General features: G+C 39.1%; 1 long non-coding RNA gene across 2 annotated transcripts in view; it reads right to left on the bottom strand.

Moving 5' to 3' along the window:
• The window catches only part of LOC121512229, a 253,715-nt gene that overhangs the window by 72,165 nt on the left and 161,973 nt on the right, over positions 1-19,577 (bottom strand). For both annotated transcript variants that reach the window (XR_005992093.1, XR_005992092.1), the window contains exon 5: positions 3,723-3,804. This is a non-coding gene — a long non-coding RNA (uncharacterized LOC121512229). The remainder of the gene's footprint in view (positions 1-3,722; positions 3,805-19,577) is intronic.

The raw sequence follows: 19,577 nt of genomic DNA, 5'->3' as shown, positions 1-19,577 counted from the left end.
CCTGATTTGTTGAACGGACATTGCCTTCTTTCTTATGCGTTTTGTATTTGCATTCAGTTTCAGTGCGTAAGATTCAGCTGGAACATTACCTTACCCTACACTTATTCAAACATAAGGTAATTTCTACGAAGTCAAACAGAACCAGAATCACAGCTTAAATACAGATTTTGTTTTGAAATTCAAGCCAGCCTATTTCTTTTCTTCTTCTTCTTTTTTTTAAATCATTTTTGTAACTTGTCTCGTTTCCTCGTCTTTTCAGAGCTCTTGTACCTTGACATGAAGGACCTGTTCCCCTCTTTTTCAGCTAAAGTTAAATGTCGTCTGAAGAAACATTTTAAACTTGAACAGACTGATGAGGATTATCAGTGTCAAGGTCTGCTGCTGGGGAAATCATTTTACTTTGTCGAAATACTTAAGCGTGTTTTTATTCCACTGCTGGATTTGGCAAAGACCAGAGAGAATTGAGATTTATTCAAACACAAAGACACAGACATATTCAAATATGCACTCTTTGGACTTCTTGCTCAGTTGTTGGGACACAGATTTAGTGGAGAAACAGCAGATGTTATGGTAGGGTTGGCTCCTTTATTGAGGGAGTATTTATTTGACACACAGGGCCTCCATGGCAGAGTTGGACAGAGAGTTAAAGACTCACACATGCATGCACCTGCACATGCCTGCATGTTGTATGGGTGCACAACCATGAAAGGAAAACATGACAGAGATATATCATTACACCATATAAGTTAAGCTCAACTGGAAAAAGATAAAAGTATAGTAGAAAAAATAATACATACTAAACTGTAAACAGTTTAGTATGTACAACATGTTGTCTGGTCTGTCTGCTAACAGGTCAACTACAGCCTAATGTCGTCTGCATACAGCTGACCATGTGTCTTTGTGTGTTAGCTGCATGTGCCAGTAATCCATTCACTTACACCAGGCAGCCTCGAACACTCAATCACCCGTTTATCTCAGCTTGTCTTCCCCCAGACGCACACTCAAACACACACCAACCAGAGCAGGCAGATGGTTGTGCCACCCCTGCCAAAGCAGCATGGCAACACACATAAACGGAGGGGAGTGGACCGTCTGTTTCAGCTGCCTCTCCTTGTCACAGAGAGGTTGGCATCAGTTGTGCCCACCATCAATCTATCATGCTCTTTCTCTCTCTCTCTCTCTCTCTCTCTCTCTCTACTCTCTCTCTTTCTGTGAGGACCCTCTTTTATGCCACCTGTTACAGTTTTAAGAGTGACTTTTTCAGCACATAAGCAGAGAAAGGTTGAAAAACATTGCCTCTGAATGCACAAAACCAAGGTAGCCAGGGCACTATGATTTCCATGTTAACAGAATCGCAAACGCAATCGTGGAATTGGCTGATAAAAATGGAATTTACAGTTTTACTGCGGAAATTGAATGAATTTGACTGAAATGCTGTGTTTTTTAGAAAGAGGAATGGAGGAGTATGGAGGAAAAGGTTCTGGGGGATCACTAAAGCAGAGCACAACTTGTGCCTCACTTCAGAAACGCTCACCCCGCCCCTTCCTACACAATAACAGCATGTCAAAGCAGCTGCATGAAACAACGGTAAACATCATGTAGCTCAACACGGGTCAGTACCATAGAGCAAAGTGTTGCACCTACAAGAAAACTCATCCGTGCTTCGAGTTATTTTACCTCACCACTCCAGAGAGTCACGGAGAGACAGAGGTGTGTCTGTGTGTGAGGCACATAGCTGAAGTCACAGCTTGAGGACCTGCTCACCTCTGAGGGCTCCAAACTCGAGACTCGAGATTTTATGAAGTCCTGTAGTCTAAATGATGTTACATTCGGGTATCAGTTAGCTTAATAAATCCTCCCATAGATACTGTAGTTCCCTTTGGAAAAATTTAAATGGACAAAATGGAATTTGGCAAAAAATAAAACGGAATTTGGCAAAAAATAAAACAGATTTCATAGGGCCCATGGTATATCTCAGTTTATGTCAATGTGCTTTACACTCCTCAAGTCTGCACTTGTACAGATTTAACAGTTTAACATTCAGTACGCACACACACCTGGCAAATCAAGCTGATTTTGGTACTAATCATGGCAGTTATATCCAGCTATTTCTAAATTAACACATCACGAAGACGGTTTAAAATATCCATTACATGGGATGTATTTCACATTCATCTCTGAATGCTCCCATTCAAAGTGTTTGGGAAGGACAGGACTTTTCAAAAGATTATCAGAAGATGATTGGACAAACATTTTGCTCGTCAAATTTATTACAGGCCAATCAGAGCGACAAGACAGATAGTAAACATGTGCAGCTCTGGTAAGTTACCTGAGCTGGACAGAAAGCGCTGTTGTAGTTTATGAATGGTAGGGCTTAATGGCAGATAAAACTCATGCTGAGGCCAACCGAAAGAAGTGAAAAATATCTGCACTTTCAGTGTGGCCCTATGATCTTGTTTTAATAAAGAAATGTGGTCCAGGTCAGATAAAACTGCCCCTATATTACAGCTATGGCTGAGCTAATTACTATGGTATATACCAGCTGACAGTACAACTAAACCCCATCTGTAACTCTCACAAACAAGCCAAAGCAGGTTTGCAGAAGAGTGAAAACATCTTTTCTGTCATGAAAAGCTTTCTGTGCTGCTCTTTGCTCTGTATTTAATAAAGAAATGTTCTGCTAAAATTGCCACTGTACAATAATTACATCCAATAGATGCTACAGCACTAGCAGCCGTTGCCATCAGCTTCCAGCACAACTACACACCACCAGTAGTGACCTTTTTCTGCTCAATTGACACTGATCAGTCAGATCCATTTTCAGACCTGGGACACACATTTCAATTTGGAGCTTTGCAAGATGGATTGACCCAACGACAGACATGATATCTGGCCAATCCATCTGCTTTACAAGATTAATTAAAATTAAACTGTCATATTTCTGTTGGTGCACCACCGAAACTGAGATAGAGGTTGTCTTGATACTTTGGACAAAGCCAGGCTAACATTTACTGTACAAAAACATTCAAAGTTCAAAAAGCCAAGTGTGTTATTCAACTCATAAAGCAAAAGCATCGACTGTGCAATATGAGCATGCTGCAAAAACTAATAATTGTTCAAAATATTCTTGTAGGTGCCATTTTATTCAAAGGTTCCATATAGGGGCTACTCTCTAAAAGCACCTCCTCTATCTTAACATATTTTCAATCTACTCTTTTATGCTGCTATGGACAGACATGTGTAATGGAGAATGGATGTAGGAATGTGATGGATGACATCCTTTTTTTTGTTTTTAATTGTGTTTATACTGCTAATTTTGTTGCACTTATAATGAAGGTGGCCTATTCAATGTATCTGCTATAAATGCAACAGGCACTGTAAGTGTGGCTCTTAACAAAAAAATACTTGCAAAAGGTTTTGAATTGTTTTCACAAATGCATTACTAAAACTTGGGCTTTTTTAATCAAACTGGAGGTCTTAAAAAGTAATGTTACAGTAAAACATCAATGAGATATTTTTGTCAACACTGGAATCAGGACCCTGGACAGCGCAAGGACAAACTTTTTGTGAGCAGGTGATTAAATTTTAAAAGTACAGTTGTTCTAAGCAGACATCCATACATTATATTTCCTGTGATATTTTTTCCAAGATCTGGACTTATTTATTGATTTTCCCCAAAGTTTCAAAATGACAAAACAAACATAGAAATAGGCTTAACTTACCTTATTAGTGTGGTAATGGCAGCACAGTGTGTCATATCCAATCACAATGACCAGCCAAGTATTGTTTTTCCTGCAAAGTATCCTGTTAAAAGAAAAACATTTTCACCCAAAGAAAATGAAGAGTAATACAGATTAATACATTATATACCATAATATACTGGAAAAAACAGTTGATGAATTCAGATGAAGTAATATTTTAATCCCTAAAACTAAACTGTGTAATTGTAGCAGCAGCAACTTCAAATGGGAATGAAAATAATCTATAAAACAGTGGACAGTGAGAAAACACCACACAAGTACAGGGTTATTTATGCTCTCTCTTGGATATGCATACAGATACGAACACAGCTTTCTGTTAGTCTCTGAGTTCAGTTAGTCCATATTTTTGCATGTCCTTTTAAAGCTTATGGATATGGACCAGAAGCTGCAATACCACTGGTTATCATGGTGGTGGTTTAGGGCAGCTGAAAGAAACTTTTAAATTTATGTGACAAAAAATCATATCCTCTATTTTAAAAGAAATATTGCCAAGATACCATTCTCACCCATCCTTTAAGGCTAGATCAAACCTTTAAAAGATTCAAAACCTTGTTGTTGTTGTTTTTTAATCAAACTAAATAGTTAAACTGAGGAGCAGATCTGAGAGGCCTCCATCACCCTTACATGCAGGATTGGAAGGATGAGAGGGGATGTACTGAAATAAAGCAGCTAGGATGGATGGTTTGAGGCCTCCTGCAGCTGTCGCACTACTTTACCCTGAGGCTACACACACACAAAACACACACAAACATGCACAAACATGCACAACCACACAGACTAGGCAACTGGACGTTACAACGAACACATAAATCACCCCTTAACAAAGAGAGTGACAACAAATCTTAACGGACGCGACAGATCACAGTGTGAGTGAAAGGAACGGCGAGTGAGCATCTGTTTTTCTTTAAATATTCATGTGTGAGATCGTACAGTATCTGTTTGTGTGCGTTTTTCCATTTGAGGAGTAGAGACACATCTGACTAGGTGTAAAAGATCACTTCCCAAAGTAAAACTTGTGCCTATGATGTATCTTAATCCACATACATACTCTGTCTCTCTCTCTTACACACGCACAGAAAGTCTGTAGCTTATCCCTGTTTGCACCTCGCAAATCAACACATCCTCATAGATTACCACACACCTTAAACGCTCCCTTAATTCCTCAATGTCTCAGGCAAAGGTACAAGCCAGCAGAACCCAGATTAGATTTAGTCTGCACTCTGACAACTCTGCAGAGCTCAAAAATACCAACACACAGCAAAAAACACATTTAAACAGAAATACTGAGTCAACATTTGCATCAGATTTGTGTGTAAATCCGGCGTGATTACACAATGACAGAATGTAATGTGATATTTTCTGCATGTTATAAAAACTACCAGGATGCACAAATGTACTGTAAGTTGTTGGATTTGACTTAAAATGTGAGCATCACCTAGTCTGATGTTTACTGCTGAGATTACTGCACATCATGGAGTCACTGTGGGTGAATGCATGGACTTAAAATGTATAAATATTATTAAAGATGTGCAGAAATTGTCAGTTAATTGCCTCCAATGAACCAACAGTTGTCTGTACTTCATTTTAACTCTGATATCTGTTCTTGACTGGACTGCCAAATGACTACAATATGAATAAATCAGTTTTTATTTGGAAAAAAATGCATACTATGTTAACTCTTATTTATTAGATATATTTAGAAAGTTTAAAGTCAGTGATGCTTTGTAGATATCAAAGGGAAATTTCCGTTTTTTAAGTTTGGTCATATGAGGTACTCAGCAATAGTACTGGCATTAGCCTCCAAAGATTTCAGTGTGCATTGCCCCTTTAAGAAGACTCACTAGTCATACTGACAGGGAAGTTAGGCTATATTGTGTAGCAGACAGGACCATTTCTCTGCATAATTTAGTTTTAGATAAAAATTGGCCAAAAAAACCCCCAAAAAAACAATGTTGGGACAAATGTACGCTAGTGAACATTTTTGAAACTTTTTATTTTTCACCTGGAAAGCATCTGTGTTTGGAACTATGTTGCAATGTTGGCTACATGTTCCTCTACCTCAGCATATCTGATCAGCTGTTTGATTCTGAATGCTTCAACAGACAACAACAAGCTAAGCAAGAACAAGGTAAAATAAGTGGTTTTGACTCATATGGCGATGACGTGCCGTTTACTGTGGATACTTTTATGACCCAGATTACACAGACGAACAACTTTGAGAGATTTTGTTGTTACAAGTGGGACTTCACAACACTTATTCAGGACATTTTTGATCAAGGATAACAGCTGACAGACGTCTGCAGCCTGCATCGCTCCCCATCCAGAGTTCCCTGCCTTTCTGAACACTGGTGTCTTAGTGACCTTCTTCAACTTTCTGAAAATGAACTAGAAAGCGTAACCCTGGCCAGAAGAGTTGACTGGAAATTTGTCAACTAAGTTTTGTAGCTGTTGCTTTATTCTTCTGGCGTGTATAATTAGACAAGCTACAGTCGGCATGGTATCTTAACTTTACGAAGCCATTGTGTCAGCTGCTGAAGTGAAAACAAAACTGATATAACTTGTTTCAGTTTAGTTTATTGTTTTTATCTCTGTATAAGTCCCTAGAATCAAAGAGCTGACCAGATACAATGAGGCAGACAAAAATGTAGCTTGTGTAGCAAAATAGTGCCAAACACAGAGGCTTTCTGAGAGAAAAATATAAACATACTGCCAGCTGAGAGGAGGTTCAGGAGTGCCACATCATGAGAGGGGTGGGGTCAGACAGTTCATTAACCTTTAAAGCCACAGACAGAGAAACAGCTCGTTCTGAGCAGGGCTGAAACAGAGGGTTCTTTAGATATACAAAAATCCAATACTGTAGTGTTTTTTCAGCAACAAACTTCACAGGCGTGTTTTGGGGATCTCTGAGACTAATATAAACTTGTCTTAAAGGGTTAAAAAATGTGACTTTTAGTCTGATGATATATGGACAATACCACGTATTTACTGACGGTTGAATTAAACAGACCACGGGAGTTGAGGCACGGATGGAAGGCAGAGCAGCGCCACATTAATACAAAAAGCCTGCATCTTTATGTTGAGTTTAAGATATGTTATTTCCAAGTTATTTACAGTGTAACTGCCAAGACACAATCAGAAGAAAACATGTTCTGCGCCTTTGTGTGCTTCTCTTCCCATCGCTGCATTGCTCCTTTCTCTCTCCTGCTGCGTCTGTCAATCAGTCAGCTGCACACTCCACCGTTTTGTTCTCAGACACACACACAGTAATCTTGTTCAGATGAGAGCATACCAACCAACAATCCAACCAGTCGAATGAAAGGTGCCAGTCCTACTGGTTTACTCTGTTTTTTTTTTTGTTTTGTTTTTTTTTACATTATTTCCCTTGTTCTCCAAGAGCATCAAACTCTATTTTACAATCCTTCCACTTAAGTCATATTGAGCAGTCATCATCCCTTTGTTCTCTTCAGTTTTCAACAACTATTATAATAAACCTTTGTTTCCTAACATCTACATTTGAAAGAGTTTAAAGTCATGTTAAATAATCATATAAATATAAAATAAGGATTTTACACTAACATGTAGACATTTGTGTTTTTTGGTTTTATTATATGTTCTAATCAACAGTATTTATCTTTTCTATTAGTTTTACTTTTTTAATATGTTATTTTCATTATTTGTTCATTGTAAGCATGTATCATTGCTTATCCTATGGAATACACATTTAAGTATGTAAAACTCAAATTAAGTAAGTTTATATTGTACAATGAATTTGCATTTCTCTATGTTTACAATCTTTAAAATTTGAATCATATTAGTTCAGAAGTATTATTTGTGATACTGTGCATTTTTGCTTGCGTTTATGCTTGCAAGCGCTTGTGAGTGTGGCTATGTGATAATCAGATCCACTATTCCAGTCAACACATCTGGTCCAATGCTGCTAGTGTGGTCTCCTCTCTGCCTCTCTCAGGTAGAGTACGTTACTACTAATGCCCTCAAAGATCCCTGCGGCGCTATCCCAGGGGCCCCTTCTCAGTCCCACAATCCTCTTTGCTCTCTGGGTCCCTAAGCACCTTGGCGTAGGGAAGGTGGCTCGCTGCGGATTGTCTTAATCTCTCCTTTTCCCTCAGAAAAACGGCTAAGCCAACCCGAATGTCACTGTCCATATCACTCCAAAAACCAATCAGTTACAAGGAGATGTACATTTTCCCCCTTTTCCCCCCTTGGTTTTCGTTTTCCCTCATGTCTAATTTCATGCCTCTCTTTCTCCTGCTTTTTTTTAATCAATCTGTAAAATAATTTGCTAATCAATGAGACGGATAAGCATGAAACTTGTGAGAAAATATGGAGCTGTTAAAGGTAGTTGTGGTTAATTTAAACATGAAAAAGCAAACAAGCATTAAAGCTGAAAAAAAGTTAAAGATAAACTCCTGAAGGTTGTTCCAAGGTTGTTAAGTTGATGGGAAACAAACAGAATCGAGTCTAAAAAACAACAACAAACTGATGTGTTTCTTCTCTTGGAGCAGTAAATCCTGAGCCTGTTTGTGTCTCTTGTGTTTTGGGTTTTTTGGGATGTTTTTAGCACAGCAGCTATTAGCCTTCATGTTAATCCCCTCAGAGAATAAACTCATTAGAACATTAATCACTGGATTCTAATTACCTCTCTCTGTGTCTCTCTCTTTCTGTCTTTTTTTTCTGTTTTCTCCATAATTCAGGTACTTAGACATACCATCTGTCATTGAATTCATGGGGGAAAGTTACAGTAAAACTCATAGTCAACTTATTTGACCCTGCAGCTACAGTGTGTGCTGTTAGTTTGGACAAACAGGTAATGATAGTTCTAAAAGTGGGGGCTTTCTCTCTGCCTCATTTTAAAAAATCTACACAAAGGTTATGAAGGGATGGTTTGCGCAGCAGTTTTTGAGTTAAAGCAGTTTCTGACCACTAGAGGGCAGAAAGATTGAAAACCAAGTCACAAAAGTAAGACTTGTTTAAAACCTTGTTTTTTTTCTATCCCAAAAATCAAATGCAAACATTTTGGCTCAACTTTTAACAATGTGAATCCCAGTCAAGGCTAAAATGATAAAATATTCATCCATTTATTATCTGTACCACCATCATGTTTAGGGCCATGAGGGGCCTGAAGCCGATCCCAGCCTTCACTGAGCAAGAGCCAGGGGTACACCCTGGACTGGTTGATAGACAATCACAAAGCTGACATACAGTAAAAAAAAAAAAAAAGCAACCAGGCATGCTCTCACTCACATCAGTGTGCGATTTAGAGCCACTAACCCACCCAGTAAGAATGTATTTGTGATGAAGCTGAGGATTTGAACCAGGAACCTTCTTGCTGAGAGGTAAAAAGGCTAACCATTAATCCACCATTCAGCAAAGAGATGAAATAATAAACAAAATAAACAAATTAATGTTTGAGATGCCTAAGCATCATCTGGCATAACATCTGCAGATATTACGTAACAATTTTGGTTTTCTGTGTCAGGAGTAGACTTGAAAAACCGATCCATCGATTAAGATCGATTCTCATTTTCTAGTTAAGACATGCATTAAAAAACAGGCATCCATCTTTAAATAGTCCTGGTTCTTCTCATGACTCCTCCTCTCACATGACCAGCCTCAAATTTACATCGCCCATATGCTACTTGAGACTTGACTTTGCCTCCCCTCAAAGCCTTTAGACTCTTATTTAAAGTCAGAATGTTCTCAAAATAAGCTGAAAATCTCTCCCTCACATTGTGCAATGCCTTCTGCATCTACAGCACTAGCAGCCACTCTCCTGACCTGATGGCAAGCATGTAACCTACAGCTGCTACAGACCTGGCTAATTCGCATGCCCAGTACAAGTGATTGCCTCGGTTGCTACAATAGAGAGAAGTACTGCCTTAAACCCAGACTGTTTTGCCAAAGCTCACATAGGTCCATAAACTATACTTTACTTTACTTTACTTCCTGTTCTCTCCTGCTTCATAGCTACCACTCCCTTGCTCATTATGCAGAGTCCTCATTTGGAAAGGGAGAGTAATGAATCAGCATCTGCAATAGCCATTCCATAAAGTGTTATCCACAACATAATGCAAGGAAATCAATGAGCAAAAATAAATATAACAGATGAACTTGGATCTGCAATAAGTGACTTATCTCTGCCTTTCATGATGCAACCTGGCAGCTCTGGTGAAGGCACCACCGGACTTAAAAGAGGATGTCAGGCTACATTTTGGGTTAAAAACCTCTGAAGACAAAAGACAAGGCCATATGCAAGCTATGCTACATGCAGGAAATGTTAATACTACTAGTTTGGGGTCCATTATAATGCAAACCTTGATTCTTTCAATAATTTGCCTAGACAGAAGGTTCCTTGCACTCTTTCCAACTGTAGTTCTCTGATAATCTCTTTCACATTGACAGGTTTTGTAAGTAAAAATCCCTGACCTTCTGAATTAGAAGTGAATCAATTTTGGTAGCATTTTATATTTAGTTGTTGTCTTTAGATTAAATCTTATTATTGTAATTTACATTTGAGTTTTATTCATTTGTTATACTGGAATGGTAGCTTCACCTTTACGGACACCTGGAGCTTTCCCAGGGCTGATCCAGCTCACCGCATACTGAGTCCCCAGAACCCTGTGCCCACAACCCGTGCATTGTGTAGGGTGTAGCTGGGAGAGTGCCTGTAGAGATGGGGCATGGGCCTGGCTCAGGCCTGGATGATGGCCATCAGGAGGCCCTAAAAGTACTCTAGGGTTGATGCTGTAAAGTCCCATACCAGCATAAGCTCCCATACCTGACCTGACCTGTTCTGCAGGTGATGTCGTTTTTACTGTGCCTAACTGTTGCTTTTTGATACCTTTTGATTGGTTTTGAAAATGCATTTGTGTTGTGCCTATTGGTTAACTGACAGCATTTATTTTCTGTTAATGCAAACACTTTTATTGTGATTAGTGAGACTTCCCAGCTATCGTATTACTGCAGTGAAAAGACTTTTCCTGACATTGCCCTTCCTCATAAACCACCTTGGTTAACATATTTATACTTTTACTGCAACTTTTGATGCCATTTTTCTCAGCTCTGTTTTTCTTTTAAGTAACATGACCAAATATCTCTGAAACTCTAACTATATTAACAATTATTATTAGTATTTATTGCCACAAAACATTGCAGAATGAGACATCTTACCTCAAACTTATTTAGAAGCTGATTCTGAAGGTAGTTAAATAATATTTCCAGCATCTTTCTCCTGTTAAATTTTCCCTGATTTAGAAGCTGTCAGTGTGGAGCTGCTGTTTCTAAACAGACAAAAGAGCACCACCTGCTGAAAGTCTCGCTGTTCAGTCTCATGAGTTACTCATCCCTGGAATAAAGCATTCAAACACATCAAAACATCTTTAATTTTGACATCTGTTTGAAATTGCCTTTTGTGGTTTCATGAGGGGCATTTGGCCAACATTTTAAGATGTGTGTGTTTTTGTGTGTCAGCTGGGAGGACACTTCCTTTAACAGGCCGGAGCAAGCTCAGGGAGGAGGAGGAGGGAGGATGGCAGTGAGGCGTGGAGGTGCAGCTACCTCACAGTCACACGGGACCACACAACAAGACAACAAACTCTCTCTCTCTTTCTCTTTCTCTGGGTCTCTCTATCTTTTCCTCTCAGCTGCTCAGAGTGGAAACAGAAACTTAAAAGCAGCGTCAGGTTTTTCATATTCTGAGTGCACTGCTGCTAATGGCACTTGATACCTGAAGCATTTACTTGGCTTAACTGCCTAAAAGCGTCACCTTAAGTGTGTGTGGGTTTCTGCTTGTGTGTGTGTTCTGGGTGGGACTGTTTAGCTGTCACCTCCACAGCACCCATGATGCACCCATGATGCAAGGTCTTAGCGGTAGCTTCTCATGGCTGAATGCACAGGACACACACATGAGCACACACACATGCATGCAGCTACACACGGGGCCTTGCAGTGTTGACAGGTGGAGGTAAACGGAGCAGAACTCTGCTAATCCACCTCTGCCTCAGAGAGAGAGAGAGAGAGAGAAGGAGAGAGAGAGGTGAAGCAAGAACAGAGTGATGTGAGGTGTAGTCATGTTTTCTTAAACACTAAAATGTCACTAAATGAAACCTTTACAAGTCTATTTTATTCAGTCAAGCATCATTGTGATTTAATTTGCTGTGAAATACCCAGAAAATTTGACAGAATTTTGAGAAAAGTAATGATGCATAAAATATGAAGAATATCAGACTGCTGATGGCCGAGTGCAGGGGTCATCTACTACATCAAGCACTTCATAGCCTAACACACCAGATACACTGTGTCATATAATCATTGCATGGATACATTTCATATTCACCTGGGAAACCTCCCATAGAAAACATTTAGAAAGGGCAGGACTTTTAAAAAATAACCTCTGAAGTAGATTGGACAAATGTTCTGTCTGTCAAATGTATTATGGGTCGATCAGAACAACAAATCAAATGAGACATGCACAGCTCTGGTAATAACGTCAACAGACAGTTGCTGCCTTAGTTTATGAATGGTAGAGATGGTCGATGGATAAAATTCATGCCCAGGCCGGTCGGGAAAAGTAAAAAAAAATCTTCTTTTCAAAGAGAAGCTTTCAGTATGGCTCTTTGCTTTTGTTTTAATAAAGAAATGCCCAAATCTGATAAAACTCCTGCTATACTATGGCTACGTCTATGGCACAATTGCTACACTGGCGGCAGTAGGGGTGTAATGATCGATCGATGTATAATACATGGATTGAATGATTGGTTATCCAGTTAGATTGATGAAAAGTTAAAAAAAAAAATCGATCTATATTGTCACCTTTAACCTATGCTTTTATTTTGAAATTCCTCCCACATGCCTGTTGATAGTCTTCGCCCTAACGGCCCTTGCTGACGGTAAGAAGCCCAAATGCAGAGGATTTCCACTCCTCTCTCTGCTTTGTGGACATATTTCAGATAAAGACTGCAGGGCGGGCTTCTCGCCTCATTGTGCTGAATTCTTCAGCATATGACAGAGTTTGAGTTATTTGAAAATATTGCTCCATTAACCAAAATACTGATATCGTAACGCATGGTGATGAAACACCATGATGGAAAAATACTGCTCTTTGTTTTTGACTAAATGATTATTATGTCCATCTTGGCCTTGTGCTCACATAATGAACACTTATGTTACTCTGCTCCGATAATGATTATTTTTTTTACCCAGTGAGATAGGCAGGTGGCCTTCCAGATAGGGAGATGAAGTTCCAACAAAGAGCCTTTCCCATGCCATTAAGAATGCATCTCATCCACTGCTAGGCAAGCTTGATGTAATTTGTACCTTTTTAAATAATGTTGCATCTCTCTATTGGGGAAGCTCCTATCACAGTCCTGTGTTGTGTGAGATTCTGTGCACAGCTTGAATTAAGTGAAACTGACTTCAAGAGTCTTACTGTGAGCATGGTGATCCTTGCCTTAGCCATACACACCCCTAGGTGGTAGCCAATGTATGTAATAGCTTACAGTACAGCATAGCAAGCTCATGCTCAAATAGATCAGGAGAGTGAAATATCTTTTTCTGTCATGAAAAGCTTTCAGATGCTACACTGCTAGTAGCCATTACTTCTACCTTCCAGTACCACAAAACCCCAACCATAACTACTGCCTTATTCTCCTAAAATGATGCTGATTGGTTAGGTCTGTCCAGACCTGACACAATCATTTCATTCTGGAGCTTTTTAAGATGGATCAACCTGATGACAGACATGGAATCCGGCCAATCCATCTGTTTTGCAAGGTTAGGACTTTCAAATAAACTAAAATATACATATTTTGGCCAAATTAACTCATAAATGTTTAAGTATTCTTGTTTTCTTTCAAATGCACCTAATTTTAAGTCTTTAAAGTGTAGATCAGTCTCTGTGGCCTATACTATAGCCAGACAAAATAGGGCATTTGAGATACTGTACTTTGGCCACATATTTCTGTGGCCATTGTGCTGCCTGTCACTGGGTTTGATGCTAATATGCTAAGCTGTCATTGATGAAACTGCACTTTCAAATAGCCCAAGATGAGTTACAGGCTTCAGCATTAACAACTGAGCACAGAGAGACCTAAAAAAACACATATTTGTGATCTTATGCTCTGACATAAGCCAAGTCACAGGCTTGTTTCTGGGAAAGAAGGTGGTCATAGCTCTTGAACATGCCTTTGATTGCATTATTGTTTTTACTTTTGCAATACCACAAAATCCAACCATCACTGCAGAAAGCAAAAGGTTTGTATTTTTAGTCATAGTCTTAAAGGGAAAAAAAGTTAAAAGGTCAAACATAGTGCAGGATGTGACAAACCACATAAATCTGAGTGTCAGACTCCTGAATACCTCCACTAGCTCACAGCTGGAAGGGCAGTCAGGGCAGATGCTATCGTGCCAGTCTTGGGTTGTTTCTTCAGGTGCTTTTACAGCAAGTTAGACCATGCAGCCTACCTGCCTGATCCCGAACACACACACGCACACACACACACACACACACTGTCTTTTCTCTGTCTTTGATGTTTGTACATTAGGCTTCGGTATCTTGGAAGCGTCTGTTGAATAGAATTCTTCCTCCATCACTTCTTCTCCATCTCTGCTCCCCTCTTTTTCTATATTTTCATGTTTTTCTTGTCCTCCTGTGTTCATCCTCTCTTTGCACCCCATAACCCCTCCCCACTTACCCCCTCCTTTTTCTTTTCTTCCTTCAATCACCCCCCTCCACCACCCCCCACCCTTCCTCTCGTTGTTTTAAGTGAGTGTCATCAAGCTCACAGATGTTTAGCACCATATTACCTCTAAAACCTGTTCCCTACATGTTTTTTTTCTCTCTCTTTCTTCTTCACACACTTGTGCACACTGTCGCACACACAAAAAGAAAGGGCTGCTGGTGTAATCATGTCATGTAAATTACCCAGAATACCAAGAGGCCTCTTCACCTGCAATCAGCCTGACGGTGCTTCAGTCCAACCTGCTTTTAACAAGAAACTTCTCCTGAGAAACAGAGGAGGGGGGCACAATTTCTGCACATCAAGGAGTGTAGTATTATTGGCGACATGTTACTCATCCGTGCCCCTGTTCTTTGTCTATCTGTCCCTGTGAATATTGTGCATTTAGATGCTTTACTTCTAAAGAAATACAGTTTAATATTAAAATCTTCAGTGTGCCCCAGCACATAATGTCTCATAATGTTGTGTCTTTGCAACAATGCTGCATCTAAAGATCTCAAGGTCATTAACCACATCCTGACACTTCCTGACGTCTTTTACTTTGATGCCAGCAATTAGAGGTGTAAGAAGAAAATTGATTCACATCAGGATCTAAATAGTTAATATCTAGGATTCGTTTCATGGCATTTAAAAATTGTTATTTTAAGCATGCTTTCTATCATCCAAAGTAAATTTCCACCAGGAGCCACTGTGAGCCAGTAAAACAAGCTGCTGTCATTTTCTTTTGAGCACCCTCTCTCCATCATTGGTGGCAAATCCATCTTGCAATGCTCCAATTTGAAATAATTGTGCAAAGTCTGAAACAGATCTGGAACCTGACCAATCAGCATCATTTGAGGAGAACAATGCTGATTGGAAGAGAGAATGGCAGTTTATCAGAACTGGACCACACTTCTTCATCAAATAAAGAGCAAACAGAACAGCTCTGGAAGCTTTTTGTGACAAAAAAGATGTTTTTGCTTTTCTCCCGACCTGCTTGGGCATGAGTTTGCCATAGCTAGCAATTAGCTTTGATATAGCTTAGTGGCAGTTTTAACTGAACTTGGCCACATTTCTTCAACAAGAGCAAAGAACTACATTGAAAGCTTCTTTTGGCAAAGATGATGTGTTTGTGCTCCAGCATGGCTTTTATCCACCAACAAGCTCCACCATTCATGAACTAAGACAGTGCCTGTCTGTCTAGCTCAGGTTTCCACCAGAGCTATACATGCCTGCTACCTCATTTTGTCTGGTCGCTCTGATTGGTCTGTAATGAATATGACTGACAGAACGTTTGTCCAATCACCTTCTGATAATTGTTGTAAAGTCCTGCCCTTACCATATGCTTTATGCGGGAGATTTCCCAGATGAATGTAAAATATATCCCTGCAATGAAAACAGTCTATCTGGTGCATCAGGTAGGCTAGTCAGTCACACTACTAACATTAGCAGAGCTAGCTCTCATTGTTCGCTTGTATAAATGTTTCCAACATTATACTAACAAAGACCATGTGCTGTCAATGGAAAAGAAAGACATGCAGCCTGTGCTGTTATCATTAAACAAAAGTGAAAGATACCCTTCTATAATCCCCAGGGTAAGAGGAAGTCTGACCTGAAAATTCACAGCTTAAGGCCTGCAAAAGAACTTCTGGAAAGAGTGAAAACCTGGGCTCAGATCATACGCCATCAGCTTGAAGCTAAAGTTAGTAGAAGAACAGCCAGCAAGTGCTGCCTGTAACATGAGGGGTCAATTCTCAACGGACAATAAAAAAACAAGGTCCATTATCAACTATTTGAAAAAAAAGAAAAAAAAAAACATCAGTCATATATTCAACAAAAGTGAAGGTGATAGAGTTATGATGGTGCCAAGTTTTTAACTAACAAGTTTCTGATAAATACAAACTTTGCTGTCTGACACAGTCTATCAAGTTACACCCAGATAGCAGAAGACGTTAATTCAATGTTGGATTTTGGTCAGATTGGTTATTTTTGACAAGACCAAGACCGCTCTCCAGTACTACAACATGACAGGTACGGTAAAGTTCCATTGGGTTATTCAAAGTAAAAGTCCAATCAGTTTGGTTTTGTGGTGAGACGACTCACATTTTCATACACTTTTAATCCGAAGTGTTTCTGAGATACAGTAGCTCTTTGGTTGTTGCAGTAACATGCATCATCTTTACTCAAATTAATAAATGATTTTAAAAAACATAAGTTTGTAAGAGATATTAACTCATAAGCTATCTTCATTTCTATCTTCATCTTATTCTCTGCCCAAAAAATGTTATTGTGAATTTCCACCTGATGCCTGGTGGAAAATAACCTCAAAAGACATCACATTCTATTCTTGTAGTTAGTGACCCCCAGTCTTTGCAAAATCTTAGTCTGAGACTAAAAACTCAACGACTTGCTGACAACCCAGATAGCAAAAAGTGATTGAATCAACATTGCGATACTGTCAGGCTGAAGATTGCAATCAACATTGATGTCAGACATTGAAAAAAAACATTGAAAGTGCTCGCTATGATCAACATGGAAATAATGTTGAATTTCCAATCAGTTCTGACAGTGAATCAACCTTGATTCAACTAATGTAGAATTGCATCAACACTGATTCAACTATATATATGCATTGCATTATACACTGAACTATAATAACCTTGGTCTGAATATCAGCTGCTCAACCAAGAAACCAAACCCAACCAGGCAGAGGGCAGGCTGTCACCATCCACCCTTTCATAGACTGCCTTTGTTTCCATAATGCCAGAGTCTCTGTGTCACTGTCTTACGCCCTCAGAATTTATTCATATTAAAGTATGTAGCAATTTTTGACCACATATTATATACATTTTTTTTTACGTTTTCTTCCAAATATTATAGTAATCAGCTAAAAAAATGTCATAAATATGAAAGCTGCATTATCTTGAACAAATGTAATCATGCTTTCTCATGTCAAATAAATTTGTGCAGCATTTTAGTGTCCACCAGTCTTGAGTAGATTCTGAAATAAGCACCTCCTAGTAACAAATGAGGAATGTGAATCAGGAATCACTTTGAACTGAAAATCGATTTTATATTGAATTGTGAGCCCCTGAGTTACATCAAAATAAAAGCAAATAAAATTGTGAGATGCTAAAAAAAATTCATACCACGACTGGCATGAGTTTACGTCAGGAAGGTGTCACATCTGAAACGAGGGATATCTTTTATTTTGAGGGGAAACTCTCCACCGTTTACGTCTCAGGCTGCTGCCAAATCCAGTCAGGCTTACTGTACTTTACCTGCCAGCGGCCATAATGCTACTGCAGCTTAATATGTGACAGGCTTGGCAAGGCATAAATAAGGATTAGCTGTTTGTCATATGTGGCGTATAGAACAGTTGCAGCATGTCTCAGATGAATACAAAATGCAATTCAGCTTTTAATGTCAGCTGGAACATGGATTAAATATTTTAAAAATCTTCAACGTTACACTTCTCTGTGTTGTACATTTTTTTTTATATTTGGGGTTCTGAGGACTGATAACCACATGACACAGTGTAATTAGGCATATATTTTCTCTGCATGTCTGACAGAGAACATGGATGTGCAGTGCAGCAAGAGCAGGTAGAGGCTGTAGGGGACCACACCTTGTACTGGTCTACCATATTTTTAATGGGGAAATAAACAACTGTACAGAAATGGGCAACAAATCTTCAGGCATGTAAGCCACACTTACTGAGAGCCTACATTCAAACAGAAGCTGGAATTTATGCTCCAGACTTGCTTCTTTTAAACTCAATAGAATTTCAAACCATAAATGTTTTTAAAGCCTTGGCTTTCCACACAACATGTCTACAAGGTAAACTTATTAGTATTTTTCTTTCAGATAAAGTCATTGGTAAAGTTTGTTGCAAAAGAATTTTAATAGATTGATGTGCTTTAACTTTTTAAACTATGTCTACAGACAAGATGGTATTTCATCTGCATTTTTTCACAAATCTGCTAGAGCTACCTGCAGAAAAGTTCTGGAAGACACAAAAGAGTAAATTCACTTTCCATAAACGTGTGTCTGCTTCAAACTGGCACAGGAGTAGACACAACCAATCTGGATGATGTCTACCATCTTATTGGTAAGTTTAATGTGTTGTTAGGTTTCAGACTTTCTCTTACCATTTCCCACATTATCTCCATGTCAGTTTTTTAAATAAATGCAGATTTCCATTTAGTAAAAATGTGTTCTTCTCCCAACTTTTTTTTAATTAATCTTGGAGTCATCCTGTATCAGTACAGTGCATTTCATACAGTCACTAGAAAAAGTATGTGAACCCTTTGAGATTTCTTGGATTTCTGCAGAAATTGGTCATCAAATGTGTTCCGATCTTCATCTAATTCACAACAATAGACAAACACAGTCTGCTTGAACTAATACTGCACAAAAAAATTATATGTTTTTTTATGTTTGTATTGAACAAAACATGTAAACATTCACAGTGCAGGGTGGAAAAAGTATGTGAACCCCCAGGCTAATGACTTCTCTAAGAGCTAATTGGAACCAGAAGTCAGCCAACCTGGAGTCCAATCATTGTGATGAGATTGGATGTGTTGGTTAAAGTTATCCTGCCTGATAAAAAACACACACCAGTTTTGAATTTGCTGTTCTCAAGAAGCATTGCCTGATGTGAACCATGCCTGGCACAAAAGAGCTCTCAGAAGACCTATGATCAAGAATTGTTGACTTGCATGAAGCTGGAAAAGGTTACAAAAGTATCTCTAAAAGCCTTGATGTTCATGTGTCCACGGCAAGACAGACTGTCTACAAATGGAGAAGGTTCAGCACTGTTGCTACTCTTCCTAGGCGTGGTTGTCCTGTAAAGATGACTGCAAGAGCACAGCGCAGAATGCTCAATGAGGTGAAGAAGAATCCTAGAGTGTCAGCTAAAGACTTACAGAAATCTCTGGCACATGCTAACATTTGTGTTGACAAATCTACAATAAGTAAAACATTAAACAAGAATGGAGTTCATGGGAGGACACCACGGAGGAAGCCACTGCTGTCCAAAAAACACATTGCTGCACATTTGAAGTTTACAAAAGAGCACCTG

Source organism: Cheilinus undulatus, linkage group 7 (genome assembly GCF_018320785.1).
Source record: "Cheilinus undulatus linkage group 7, ASM1832078v1, whole genome shotgun sequence".
Taxonomy (NCBI): Eukaryota; Metazoa; Chordata; class Actinopteri; order Labriformes; family Labridae; genus Cheilinus; species Cheilinus undulatus.
This window is presented reverse-complemented; position numbering and strand designations above follow the sequence as displayed.